This window comes from Dasypus novemcinctus, chromosome 3, assembly GCF_030445035.2.
Source record: "Dasypus novemcinctus isolate mDasNov1 chromosome 3, mDasNov1.1.hap2, whole genome shotgun sequence".
Taxonomy (NCBI): domain Eukaryota; kingdom Metazoa; phylum Chordata; class Mammalia; order Cingulata; family Dasypodidae; genus Dasypus; species Dasypus novemcinctus.
This window is the reverse complement of record NC_080675.1, coordinates 121,436,491-121,451,233: the sequence shown is the minus strand read 5'-3', so window position 1 is coordinate 121,451,233 and position 14,743 is coordinate 121,436,491. Positions and strand designations below refer to the sequence as shown.

At 37.1% G+C, this 14,743-nt stretch overlaps 1 protein-coding gene across 1 annotated transcript in view; it reads left to right on the top strand.

The window, feature by feature from the left end:
• FAM227B (family with sequence similarity 227 member B) overlaps positions 1–14,743 on the top strand; it is a 276,142-nt gene that overhangs the window by 199,684 nt on the left and 61,715 nt on the right. The gene's annotated exons all lie outside the window — the stretch shown is intronic.

The following is a 14,743-nucleotide window of genomic DNA, read 5'->3' as shown; positions in this document are numbered from 1 at the left end:
TCCATCAGCCGAGTAAAGGATGCTTAGTGCTTCCTTAAAATTTTGTTGTATAGGATTAAAGTTGAAAACAAAGCAAAAGTAAGAATTTTTATCTATGCATCTTGAGTGCATTAGATTCCATTATACCTCATGATTTGGGTGTATGATTCTAATAATATTAATGGATTCATAAATCTCATCAAGGGCACTATGTACTACTTAATATTTTGTTATGTTTCCTTATTGGAGAATAATTAATTAAAGACAGGCCCATGACCTGTTTCACTAGCACTACAGCTGCTATAGAGAACACCGCTTCAACTTCACTTATGCTCTTGATATACTTCAAGAGGGAATCTCCAGGGACTAACGGTAACTTCAGGTGTCTCCAGATAAAATAACCTGCTGTTTTTTGAGTTTTGTTTCTATTAAATTCTTAGCAGTAATAGCATTGACAACTATTTATTTACTGCTCTTGTGTAATACTCATTATAATTACAAACTAAGCAAAGAAATACTTTGAAGAATTCTTTCTTTTGTTGTCCTAGATTATCTTCATTTGCAATTGGAATATCTGCCATCTCTTTGGCTTTAGATTTCTAAAGCAAAGGATTCCTGCATCATTCCTAAAAAGTTACTTTTTGTTTGTTTTATTTCCTTTGGGAACAAAGATTAGCTCCTGGGATTCTTCATAAAGAAACAATGCTTAATACTTATTTTTGTTTGATTTAGGGATAGAATTTATGAACACAATACAGAGAATCTATTTCAATGAATATCATGAAGTCATAGGAAGTTGCTAAAGCAATGACTCTACCCAGTTTTGCATAAGCAACCTCTATTCTATCCCTTATCCCATTAAGAGATAAATGATAGAAAATAACTTTTGTTTAATGAGTTTTACTTTTCAATAATTAATTTTAAACCCATGCCTCATTCATTGTTGTGTATAATATAATCAATAGAAGGGAAGGGTATTAAACATTTTCATTATTTATATCCATACATTCTATATTGTTCTTCATCTTCCAAGGCCCCACTCCCTCCCAAAAATATATTCATTCTTATTAGTTTCTTGCGTCTCCTTCCAGTGTTTCCTTATACATATATGGGCAAATGGAACATGTATGTGTGTTGGTATGTATATTTAACTTTTCTCCTTTTTCCACAAAAGGTAACATACCATGCACGGTGTTCTGCATTTTGCCTTTCTCCCTTAATATGGATAAAAAATCTTTCCACCTCAGAATTTCGGAGTTCCATGTCTTCTTTTTTTATAGCTGCTTTCTTTCTTTTTTTTTTTTTTTACAGCTGTATTATATTTCACTGAATAGATATGTCATAATGTATTTCACCAGACCCCTACTGATGAACATTTCATTTTCTCTTGTCTTTTTCTGCTACAAAAATATAGGCTGCAATGAGTAAAATTATGAATATGTTATTTTGTACTGTGCAAGTATATGTGTAGAATCAATTCGCAGAAGTGGAATTCTGGGTCAAATGCTATGTGTATTTATTATTTTGATAGATATTGACAACTTATCCTCCATGGAGGTTGTACAAGTGTTACAATCCTACCAGCAGTGAATGAGAGTGACTATTTGTCCAAAAGATATATTGTCACACTTTTGGGGTTTTGCTAATCCAACACGTGAAAATGGATTTCATTGTAATTACCTTTTGCATTTCTCTTCTTGTGAGAGAAAGCGACCATCACTGTTAAGTACTCTAAAGCAGATAGTGCCATGAGTATTTATAATAGGGGGTTAGTAAGGAAGGTTTCTCTGCAAAAGTTCCAGTGAGCTACAATTTGAGGATGAGTGAGAGCTAACCAGGTGAAGTGGTACCTGTGCATGTACAAAAGTCCTGTGTTGAGAGAGAACATGTCCTTTTCAGAAACTGAAACACTAGTGTGGCCCTAGCAGAGAGAAGGACAGGGGCAGTAGTAGTACATGAAGAGGCTAGAGAGAGAAGCAGGGTCTAGACTGCGCAGAACAGTCGGTCGTGGGTAGGAGTCTGGTCTTTATTCTAAGAGAGCAAAAAGGGGCCATTATAATATATTAATCAGAGGAGTGGCATGATAGATTTGCACTCCCAGCCTCTGTTCTTGTGAAACTTATTTAATTCCTACTGGCAAAATAAGTTTATGAAATATTAAATTGTGTTCATTTATGTTCATTTTTCTGTTCTCCTTTTTTTCAAAAAGATAGCCCAACTTAGTAATTGGAAAGCAAAGTCAGGGAAAAAGTCATATGTGCTTTCTGACTTGGGTAAAGCCTGAATTCATTTGAAACAGTTGTATCAAGTGTCCTGAAAAGAAGGAAAGCATAAGAGTGTCTGTATCCCCTGGACTAGAAGTACAGATAGAAGTATATAGGACTCAAGCTCCTATATTTCTGGTAGCACCCCAGCACACAGGAGAGAAAGCAAATCTTCATATAATGACAATTGCATGTATCTAAACAGATAGGCCCATAAACTCCCCTTAAAAATATTTGTCATATTTCAAAAGTAATCTGGAATCAGCAGGAAGCCCAGACCTGAGGGCATGGTGTGAGCAGAGCCAGTGAACATCCCAGAAGTAACCAAGGTATGCAAATGACTTAACTGTCAGAGGCCTCCACCTTGGGCCTGCGTAAAACCCTAGAACCTTAACACCATCTTGAAGGGATAAGAGGGAAACACGAGAATAAGAATAACTGAGATTAAATTTTCCACCAACCAAGGAGGGTCATTTTCTCAAAATTGAAGCTAGGTTGATTTGTAAATATAAATTTATTTGTTACTTCCTGCACTTCTAAGATTGTGGTCCAAGATTTATTTCCACTAAATTTCCACAAATATCTTCATTTTATGAGTTTATCTTCATCTTTTCTTCTATCAGCCCCATTCTACAAATTTAGCCTCAACTCTGGACCACGCCATACAAACAAGCTTACCTCCTTGATGCATCCATTTAACAAATATTTATTGAATGACTAATTTGATGCCAGATGCTGTGCTAGCCTTTTGGAGATACAATGGTGAACATGCTGGAAGTGATCTCTACCCTTACTAAGTATGCATTCCAGTGAGAAAACAAGCAGAAACAAGAAGATCACACTGTGGGTGGGAGATAAGGAGGGATATATTAGGATACAAAAAAAATTAAAAGGTGTTGAAGAACATAATACAGGACTAGAAGAATTGACTTTACGTTGGAAGGGCCTAACTGAGGAGGTGAAATTTAAGCTTCCTGGAACAGGTAAGACTTTGGTGTGCTCTAAGAATCAAAAAAAGGCCAACATGATTGAAGCCCTTGAACAATAGGAAAAGTAAGGAGAGATGAATGAAGCTATAGAGATAGGAAGGGCCAGATCATAAACAACCTTGTAGGTTATGGTAATAAGAGTTTGGATTTATTCTAAGCATAATGAGAAGCTAGAATGCAGACATGTCTACTCCAGACCTGATGGACCTGATCAAAGACATCATTTTAAACTCTGGGGTAAGTTCCTAAGAGTAATTGACTCAGCACCTATAAATCTTCAGTTATATAAACTGTACTCACTCTTGGCATAGTGCCCTAACATTTTAAAACTAACTGTATATTCCATGCAAAGTCTGAGTCATATGCTCAAAATTGTAGTGAGCCTATGACTCAACTTTCTAAATATCTTAGTTTAAAAGTGTTACTTCACTCCATGTATCTAAGCCTATAAAAATGTGTTGACTTTTTTCTTTTATTTCAAAAGAAAAGATATTTCTAATGTGCTCAATAAAATCTTGGGAGGTAGATTAATATCATGACTAATTTAACTTTTGCTGTCAGTCACCTTCATACAGGCAATAAATAAATAAATAAATAATTTTTTTAAAATGTCTCATTTAATTTGATATTTATAAAAAGCTATCTAAATGTTCACCTAAAATTAAAGTCATTTGAATTATATTATTCATTTACTGAATTGTAGTACAACTTTAGACTGGAACACAAGATCTCTAACTGGGATTACTGGTTCTTTTTTTCCATTTGGACATTTCTATATAATAAAGGGATTATTTTAAATTCATTCTTGATTGCCTTGATTCCCTTAAATTAATGCTTACCTTCAAGAAAGAATCCATCACCTTGATTTAATGGTATACATTTGTACAGCCTAATCCCACACTAAAAGTTGAAAACTATTATAATAAAGTAATGAAAAACTGTTGTTTCAACCTTAGGAGAACATTCATGAAAAAACACAAAGACCCTGCGCAATTAGGGCTATTAAATTGTTTGAATAAACTGCCATTCTTTGGTTCCATATTCATTGCCTGCATAAAAAGGCAGCAAAAGGAGGGGTGAAACAAGCAATAGAAATTAAAAAAACAAGAACAAAAACCTGTTTCACAGATATCAATGTGGGTTTTTTTGTTTGTTTTTTTTAAATTTTTTTATTTAATTCATTTTTTAAAAAAATATTACATTAAAAAACATGAGGTCCCATTCAACCCCACCGCCCCCACCCCCCACTCCCCCCACAGCAACATTCTCTCCCGTCATCATGACACATCCATTGCACCTGGTAAGTACATCTCTGGGCATCGCTGCACCCCATAGTCAATGGTCCACGTCATAGCCCACACTCTCCCACGTTCCGTCCAGTGGGTCCTGGGGGGATCTACAATGTCCCGTAGTTGTCTGTGAAGCACCACCCAGGACAACTACAAGTCCCAAAAACACCTCCCCATTTCATCTCTTCCTCCCATTCCCCATACCCAGCAGCCACCATGGCCACCCTTCCCACACCAATGCCACATTTTCTCTGTGGACATTGGATTGGTTGTGTCCATTGCACATCTATGTCAAGTGGGGGCTTAGATTCCACATGGATACTGGATGCAATCCTCCTGCTTTCAGTTGTAGGCACTCTAGGCTCCATGGTGTGGTGGCTGACGTTCTTCAACTCCATGTTAGCTAAGTGGGGTAAGTCCAATAAATCAGAGTGTAGGAGCTGAAGTCTGTTGAGGCTCAGGGCCTGGCTATCATATTGTCAGTCCAGAGATTCAAATCCCCTAAATATATTTTAAACACCAACACCAACTACAATTCCAGTAAAGTAGCATGAAAGTCTTGTGAAAAGAGATCCCATCTGAGTCCAGTTCCATCACGCAGAAACACCAGCTCCAAAGAAGGGCCATCTGACATGGCAATGAACTCCATCTGCCATGACCATAGAACCTGTGGGTCTCTTTAGCCCTCAAAAGAACCAATACATGGGGTTGTATCTACTTTATCTGTCTCTGAGACTCTGCTCAGGTGTGCATAAGGGCAATCCTTCTGACAACCTCCAGACTCTTTTTTAGAGACTCGTAGCCATATAAACTCATTTCTCCTTTCCATTTCCCTCTCAATGTGTTAATAGCAAACCTGTCTTAATTTTCAGTTTGTGGCATTGGTGTGGAAAAAGTGGCCATGGTGGCTGCTGGGTGCAGGGAATGGGAGGAAGAGATGAGATGTGGAGGCATTTTCAGGACTTGGAGTTGTCCTGGGTGGTGCTGTAAGGACAATTACCGGACATTGTAGATCCTCCCATGGCCCACTGGATGGAACGTGGGAGAGTATGGGCTATGACGTGGACCATTGACCATGAGGTGTAGCGATGCCCAGAGATGTACTCACCAAATGCAATGGATGTGTCATGATGATGGGGGAGAGTGTTACTGTGGGGGGAGTGGCGGGGTGGGGGCGGTGGGGGTGAATGGGAACCTCATATTTTTTTAATGTAATATTTTTTAAAAATGAATAAAAATATATAAAAAAAAGAATTACCATTGTTCAACCTAAAGAACAGAGAAATGATTTACATATACTCTTCGTGTTAGCAACATGAAAGCAAGGAGAATTTCAAATTGAATTTAATTAATATAGCACTTCATCACTATAAGGTATTAGGGCATTTGCTCTAGGAACCAGTGCATTTTCTATACTGAATAGCCATAATTGGAGCCATATTGAAAGATTGAGCAAGGAAAAAAATTAATGAAGAAAGTTTTAGTCTCTCCTTTTTGTTTTCCATGTATTGTATAAGCTTTGCTTCTCAAGCTGCCTATTTGATTTAAAAAAATCATCTTGTCAAACACTTTCTTTTTCCTATCTCAGTCTCTGAAAAGCCAAACCAGTAAAAAGCCGTAGCAAAGGAGTCAGTTAAGTAAGTCCAAGGAGTTAATTTCCATTGTGTTTATTTATCCATTCTATTTCAAGTTTTCAAAATAATTTTTTCACTGCTTATTGCAATACTTGTAGATAAATATACTAAAAGTGAGTCAATTAGCACCTTATTCCACCCTTCTTATTTAGTATAGGTAATTTTTTTCCAGGACATTGTGATTTGCTAAAGGACAGGTACTATTTTCTATTTATCTTTGAATAGCCAAAGTCTATCTGAGTTTCTTAGTATATGTGGGGTAGAATAATATGAATTTGAAAGCCCAAGGGTTTTTCTATTTTAGGAACTTATAGGTAATGCATAAAAAGGAAAATTAACTGATTTTAGTGGTATATACAGGGGGAAAAAAAAGTGGTATTTGCAAGATGTAGTGTAAAGAGCGTTTTACCAAGAGGCAGGCATTCCCAGTTAGGGTTCCAGTTCCAGTACTAAATATATGACCTAAACTCTGTGCCCTTATTTTGTTAATTATTAAATGAGGAATAACTAAGATCCCTTCCATTCCTAAAATTCTCTTTCAGTGACATTTATAAAATATCCTTCCATTTTTAAAATTCTCATTTATAGATTTATTTAAAAAGTTACTAGGGGGAAATGGATTTGGCCCAATAGATAGAGCATCCGCCTACCACATTGGAGGTCTAAGGTTCAAAACCAAGGTCTCCTGACCCATGTGATGAGCTGGCCCACGTGCAGTGCTGATGTGAGCAAGGAGTGCTGTGCCACACAGGGGTGTTCCCCACATAGGGGAGCCCCACGCACAAAGAGTGCACCCTATAAGGAGAGCCGCCAAGCGCGAAAAAAGTGCAGTCTGCCACACACAGAGAGCTGACGCAGCAAGATGATACAACAAAAACTAAACACAGATTCCGGGTGCCACTGACAAGATTACAAGGGGACACAAGAAGAACACACAGCGAATGGACACAGAGAGCAGACAACTGGGGGTGGGGTGAGGAAGGGGAGAGAAATAAATAAAAAATAAATAAATAAATCTTTTTTTAAAGAAGTTACCAGGAAAACGTTAAGATAATTTCCTCTTCTTTCATACTTGTTTTAAAACTTCTATTACATTTTACTATTTCCATAATACATGGAATAAAAACAATGAATATATGTGTGGCACATTGTATGATGAACAGTATTTTCTTTTGGTACATGACACATATAATGGAGACTATCTAAAACAAATCCAAGAAGACCCAGCCAGACCATACTACTCCATTCTAAAGGCTGGACTCTGTAGTCAGGACCAAAGGAAAACCTAAAAATCTTTTCCCCTAAAGTTACCAGTCTAGGGAAGTAGAATTGGCCCAGTGGTTAGGGTGTCCATCTACCACATGGGAGGTTCAAACCCTGGGCCTCCTTGACCCATGTGGAGCTGGCCCATGCACAGTGCTGATGCAAACAAGGAGTGCCATGCCACGAAGGAGTGTCCCCCGTGTAGGGGAGTCCCACGCACAAGGAGTGTGCCCCGTAAGGAGAGCTGCCCAGCAGGAAAGAAAGTACAGCCTGCCCAGGAATGGTGCCACACACACGGAAAACTGACACAACAAGATGACGCAGCAAAAAGAAACACAGTGGTGCTGGGGTTTAATATATACCCAGGGGACCTGAATCTCTGGACTGACCATGTGATAGCTAGGCCCTGAGTCTCAACAGACTTCAGCTCCTACACTCTGGTTTATTGAACATACCCGACTCAGCTAACATGGAGGTGAAGTAGGTCAACCACCACACCAGGGAGCCAAGAGTGCCTACAACTGAAAGCAGGAGAACTGCATCCAGCATCCATGTGGAATCTAAGCCCCCTCTTGATATAGATGTGGAGTGGAAACAAACATTCCAAGGTCCACAGGATGGAGGAATAGAGTATGGATTAGAGTGGACTTACTGATATTCTATTCATGAACTATTGTGATTAGTAATTGAAGAAAATGTGGCATTAGTGTAGAGAAAGTGGCCATGGTGTCTGCTGGGGGTAAGGAATGGGAGGAAGAGATGAGATGTGGGGGTGTTTTGGGGACTTGGAGTTGTCCTGGGTGGTGCTGCAGGGACAGTTACCGGACGTTGTATGTCCTCCCATGGCCCACTGGGTGAAATGTGGGAGAGTGTGGGTTATGATGGGGACCATCGACCATGAGGTGCTCAGAGATGTATTCACCAAATGCAATGACTGTCTCTTGATGATGGAGGAGATTGTTGTTATGGGGGGAGGAGTGGGGTGAGGGGGGTGGGGGGTATATGGGGACCTCATATTTTTTAATGTAATATTAAAAAAATAAATAAAGACAAAAAAAAGAAAAGAAACACAGATTCCCATGCCGCTGACAACAACAGAAGTGGACAAAGAAGATGCAGCAAATAGACAAAGAGAACAGATAACCAGGGTAGGGGGAAAGAGGAGAGAAATAAATAAATAAATCTTTAAAAAAAATAAAGTTACCAGTCTAGAATCTCTTTAATAGGATATCTCTGCTTAGATTGGATGTCTCCTAAAATAGGCTTAGATCTATACTCCTGCTATGAACTTCTCTGTTCTGTGACATTCTCATATCTTTATTACCATAACCTCTACCAGACACTTGCCCTTTCTCAGTTGTGAATAAACATCTGTCCTCTAGGATCCTCAATACTCCCACAACTATATAAAGTCCTCCACATGCTTCCACTGTGGTTCCATTGAAGGCTATCTCACTAGGTTTGGAGTGAATGGTGATTCATATCCCTCCTTCCATTTCGAAGTAGGGGAGTAAACTTACAGATCTCTCTTTCAATGTCCTCTCCCTCCTCTCTCCCCTCTTTCTCTCTCTTCCCTTTCATAACTTCAATCTGGATAAGGACCCAAGAGGTAGTAACCAAGTATCAGATATTTCCTTTAAAATTTTACATATTGAGTTTTCAATGGTGCAATAAAGTCTTTGGTCCTCTTATTCTCTCTGTTGACACAGCTAATTACTTCAAATCAAGTTACTATGCATTCAGGTAATAAGCAATGTGATAGAGATACACTGTTCAATGAGATAATCAAGGCCGCTGACTTCCTGGAGCTTAAAATTATGGAAAGGGGGACATAATAACCACACAAAAATAACTGATGATATTGCAGGAAAAACTAGAGAGGAGCAAATAACAGAAAGAAGGGGATAACTGGTATCTGATCACAAAAGATTTTCTGAGGTGGTGACATTTAAGCGGTGATCTGAACAATAAGAGGAAACCAGAGGGGAGATAGAGCATTCCAGGCAAAAGAACAGGGAGAACAAAAGTTCTGAGTCGAGAATGAGCTTGGCGTGTTCTAGAAATGAAAAGATGGCCGTCTAACCTAGCTTAATGAGCAAGAGAAAAGTTAAGTGATATAAGATCCAAGTATGTGGGGCCTTGATAGCTATGGTAAAGACTTTGGATTTTTCTTTCCTAGATGCTTTCTTTATTTAAAAAAATTTTAAATAGGGAAGTTGTAGTTTTACAGAAAAATCATATTAAAATACAACATTCCCAAATTACTCCCCATTATTAACACTTTGCATTTGAACAGTGTACCTTTGTTACAGCTGATGAAAGAATATTAAAATTGTACACGTGACTATAGTCCACAATGTACATTAGAGTGCATGTTTCCCATATACAAGACTTTGGATTTTATCCTCAATATAATGGGTTACAGTCAGTGAGTAACATGGTCACTCTGAAATATTTATGGAGAATGGTTTGGAGGATGGCAAAAGTTGGAGTAAGGTGACTTGTTAGGAGACTATGGCTACAATCCAACTTGGTAATGATGACAATTGAGACTAGGATAATGGCAAGTGAGATGCAGTAGGCAGATATATGTTGGAGACAAGGCTTGATGAGACATTCAATATTAGAGACAAGGAGAAGTCAAGGTTAAATTCTAGATGTCTGTCATTTGTAACTAGTGAAAATACATAAATGAATGAATAAATAAGTAGTACCATTTGTCGAACTAAGGAAGGCTGGAAAAGGACCAGGATTGGAGGAGAAAACAAGTAACTAGAAAGTTCTCAAAGTTTGGGTAAGAGGGATGATTGTAACCTAGACCCCAGCTCATTGTACTAGACGGATCTTCCTCCCATGAAATGGGAACCAGGAAGCATTTCCAAATCAATTACCACAAAAATGTGGAAGCAGAAACAAACACTTTTTAAGGAAATCTGGTGTAAAGAAAGCTGTTTTTCAGGCAGTTTTTTTTCTAAATGTGAATGAGCATTTGCAAATTTTATTATTTTTTTGGCTTGACAATCTAGGTGCATGTCATTTGAGTATCTTTGTAGCTCTTTACAAGGGGCTTTTACATTCATTGTCTTTTTTTTAAGTGATTTTTTAAAATATTTTTTTATCTTTTTTTAAAGATACATAGATCACACAAACTGTTACATTAAATAATATGAGGTTTCTGTATACCCCACTCCCCACACCTCCCACTCCTCCCACACCAACCACTTCTTTCATTAATGTGGTACTCTCATTGCATTTGATGAATACATATTGGAGCACTGCTACGCAGCATGGATTATGGTTTACACTGTAGTTTATACTCTCTCCCAGTCCATTCAGTGGGTTATGGCAGATATATAATGTCCTGCATCTGTCCCTGCAATATCATTGAAGACAACTCCAAGTCCCAGAAATGCCCCCATATCACACCTCTTCTTCCTTTTCCCTGCCCTCAGAAACTCCCATGGCCACTGTCTCCATATCAATGATATAATTTCTTCCACTGCTAGAGTCACAATAATTCTATAGTAGAATGTCAATAAGTCCACTCTAGTCCATATTTTATTCCTCCATCCTGCAGTTTTAAATACGTATTTTGATGAAAAGTTTAAAGACCTTATTCTCCCTCATTTCTCTAATTAAGAATGTCTCTGACAACCAGAATATTATAGGTCTAAATATTATAATAGATGAACTATATCAAAGGTCAAACTGTTATGAGACCTTATAGTAAAAACCTAAAACAGTTTATTCTTTGATTTCAGTTATATGGGTTTTAAAGTTTTCAAAATACAGATTAATATATGGTACGTAGTGTTCAGTCAACTCTTGTGCCTGAGAAAGAAATTTTGTAAAAACAACAATGTTCTCATTCTATAAAGAAATCAATACTTACTACCTACCCTGCCTTATTTTATCTAAAAGAACATTACTTGATGTTCAGGTCTATAGAAAGAAAATATGCTAGTAGAGAAACGTAGTAATATAGAAGTTTAAATCAGTATATAAATAACACCATAGTGGATTATACAACAAAAAGAATATGTCAAAGGCTAAAATCTTGTCTTTCTAATGCCAAGAAAAATTGATTAATTTGGTGGAAAAGATGCAGCATATCAGTCATATGATAGTGGACAGAATAACAACAATATAAAACTGACTGATTTCTTGCTTTTTAATAGAATTTTTTTGGCTGCACACTGCACATGATTATAGCTTTGATTTCCTAAGTTAAGTAGGTTGGAAGTTGGAAACATTGTATCGTGAGTTTAGAAAGTTGCTGAATTACTAAAACTGTAGCATATTTTAAAAATGAAATGCAGTGTATTAATACCACACACTGTATGTGTAATAAATCCAACTGTCACCTAGCTTATTTGAATCAATAAGAAGAATATGGAAATAGCTTATCAGTTTGTATGCAACTGAACAGTCAAAAGTACTGAAGGATATTTGAAAATCACTTTCTCTCTTGAATATTTTTAAATTCCCCATAATAATTGATTTGTTCTATTAATTTGGATCACTTGGAAGTGTCTGTAAAGCAAAAGGACAAGCTTCAATCTGAACTCTATTTGATGTTTATAAATTCTGAATTAAAGAGATTCCAAATAAGGAAGAGATGGATGTGGAGGCATTTTCGGGACTTGGAGTTGTCCTGGGTGGTGCTGTAGGGACAATTACCGGACATTGTAGATCCTCCCATGGCCCACTGGATGGAACGTGGGAGAGTATGGGCTATGATGTGGACCATTGACCATGAGATGCAGCGATGCCCAGAGATGTACTCACCAAATGCAATGGATGTGTCATGATGATGGGGGAGAGTGTTGCTGTGGGGGGAGTGGTGGGGTGGGGGCGGCGGGGGTGAATGGGGTGAAAATACATTCATATTTTTTGAATGTAATATTTTTTTTTAAATGAAAAAAAATTAAATTAAATCTAAAAAACATGGTACTGAATAAAACCTGTGAAAAACAGAAGGAGTAAAATACCATTTATATAAATCACACACATTCTACATATTTTACAAGAGCCTGTCTGTATTCAGATGTTGGGGAAGGGAAAAGTGAATGGATATGGGAAATGAAGGGGAATAAAACTAATATTTAAAAAAAAAAAGATTCCAAATAAATGAAGTATTACTATATTTTAAGTTATCCTAAAATAAAATGGTTTATTAGGTAACATAAATTTTGTTATTTTTACTTTGGATAAATAAAATTGAAGAGGATATTTATAGTTCTTAGTATACCTAAAGGGATGAGGAAAAGACTAATTGTTAAATGGTAATAGAGTTATGATGTGCTCCTTAGCTCTCGATTGCCTTCTATTTTTTTCAACAATTTCTATTTTTTTTTAATTTCTCTCCCCTTCCCACCCCAACCCCAGTTGTCTGCTTTCTGTGTCCATTCGCTGTATGTTCTTCTGTGTCTGCTTGTATTCTTGTCAGCATCACCAGGAATCTGTGTCTCTTTTTGTTGCATCATCTTGCTGTGTCAGCTCTCCGTGTGTGTGGCGCCACTCTTGGGCAGGCTCTGCTTCTTTTGCATGGGGCTGCTCTCTTTAAAGGGAGCACTCCTTGCGCGTGGGGCTCCTCTAGTGGGGGACACCCCTGCATGACATGGCACTCCTTGTGCGCATCATCACTGCACATGGGCCAGCTCACTACAGAGGTCAGGAGGCCCTGGGTTTGAACCCTGGACCTCCCATATGGTAGGTAGATGCTCTATCAGTTGAGCCAAATCCACTTCCCTTGATTGCCTTCTTTATACCTTCCATTCTATTTCATTTCACTTGGGATGGTGACATATGTAGTAACAAACATACTTTATTTCTAATATAATAAATTATAAAACCAGGGAGAAATTTTAAAAACCATCAAAAGCATTATTGTTCTTTTAATCCCTCAAAAACAGTGGGAGAGAACGATGAAATATATACAATTTCTGAATTACTTTACCACACCAAGGACATGTCGTATATTAGATTTAAAAAGAAAATTTTTTCCTTTTCTTTGAATAATGTGCCTCATCTTAGTAGTATTTAATCTGTTCCTTTTAAACAGAGATTATCTTGTCCCTGTTTTTAACCACCTTGATTTACTGGTAAAATTGAATTATCTATTTCCTTAGTGGTACTATTTACAAAGATTTGGGGATTTTTTTGTTGTTGTTGTTCATTTTGAATTGTGAAGCTGTTTCTTATTCTCTCCTATCCATCGTCTTTTCCTTTCCTTTCTGCATTTTTCTCCTCTACTTTGTGTGTGTCTCCCTCTCTCTCTCTCTCTCTCTCTCACACACACACACACACACACACACACACACACACACACACACACAGTTTTTCGGTGATACACATGCTTCAAGTTTCAAGACCTCCTTAGGTCATTCTTATGTTAATTTTCTACTTGTTTATCATTTTTCAATCTAGTCTTGAAAACACATCTGGTTTCTATTCTAATCAGTGCTCCTTTGAGAATAACTTCATATTATAGAAGACAAACAATTTTCAAATAATAATCCATAATGATGCAACTGCTGGTAATTTTAAACTTTTATCCAATAATTTAAAAAGAGCTATTCATGCAGTCTAACTTTGCAGGCTTTTTTTTTTTTAAGATAAATTTTATGGAGGTGAGGTTTGTAAGGATAATCATTTTAAAGCAAGTTAATATTTAGAAGTCTATTTTTTTCAAAGTTAGAAATCTTGGAAACTAAACATGGAAAATGACTCACTCTTCTCCTAAGCCATACACTTTTGAGAATTCACAAGTTAAGTGACACCATACAAAGTGTTATAGAAATGGGAATATAGCAATGCCTATTTACTAAACAAAAAAAAAAAAAAACAGGAAGATAAAAAAATTGGAACCATTAAGAAACAGCAAATAGAGACTGAGTGAGAAAATGATTGGCAACTACTTACAAAACATAGAGCTGGGTGCATTATGACAGGATATGATGATTAGAGACAATGTAGAGCAAACTGGTTTGTGGAGGGCTTTCAGGATTTAGATGATATGTTTTCAATTCGACATACCTGAAATTGAATTATTGTTCTCTTTCTTAATAATTGTGTAATGTAAGCACATTACTTAACTTCTTTAAGCTGATAATATAAAAAAAGAATATTAATAATGCTTACCTAACTTATGGGTTGTTGTAAAAACAAAATAGTAAGTGGCACATAGCAATAGCTCAAAAATGGGTAGAGCACCTTCTTTTGGAAAAGCCTAAAGGATTGGGTGCCTTAGAAAATCTGAAGTAGAAGTAAAGTTTTTGAAATAAGATGATTAGTGGCAGCATTATAAGTATGATTCAGCAAGA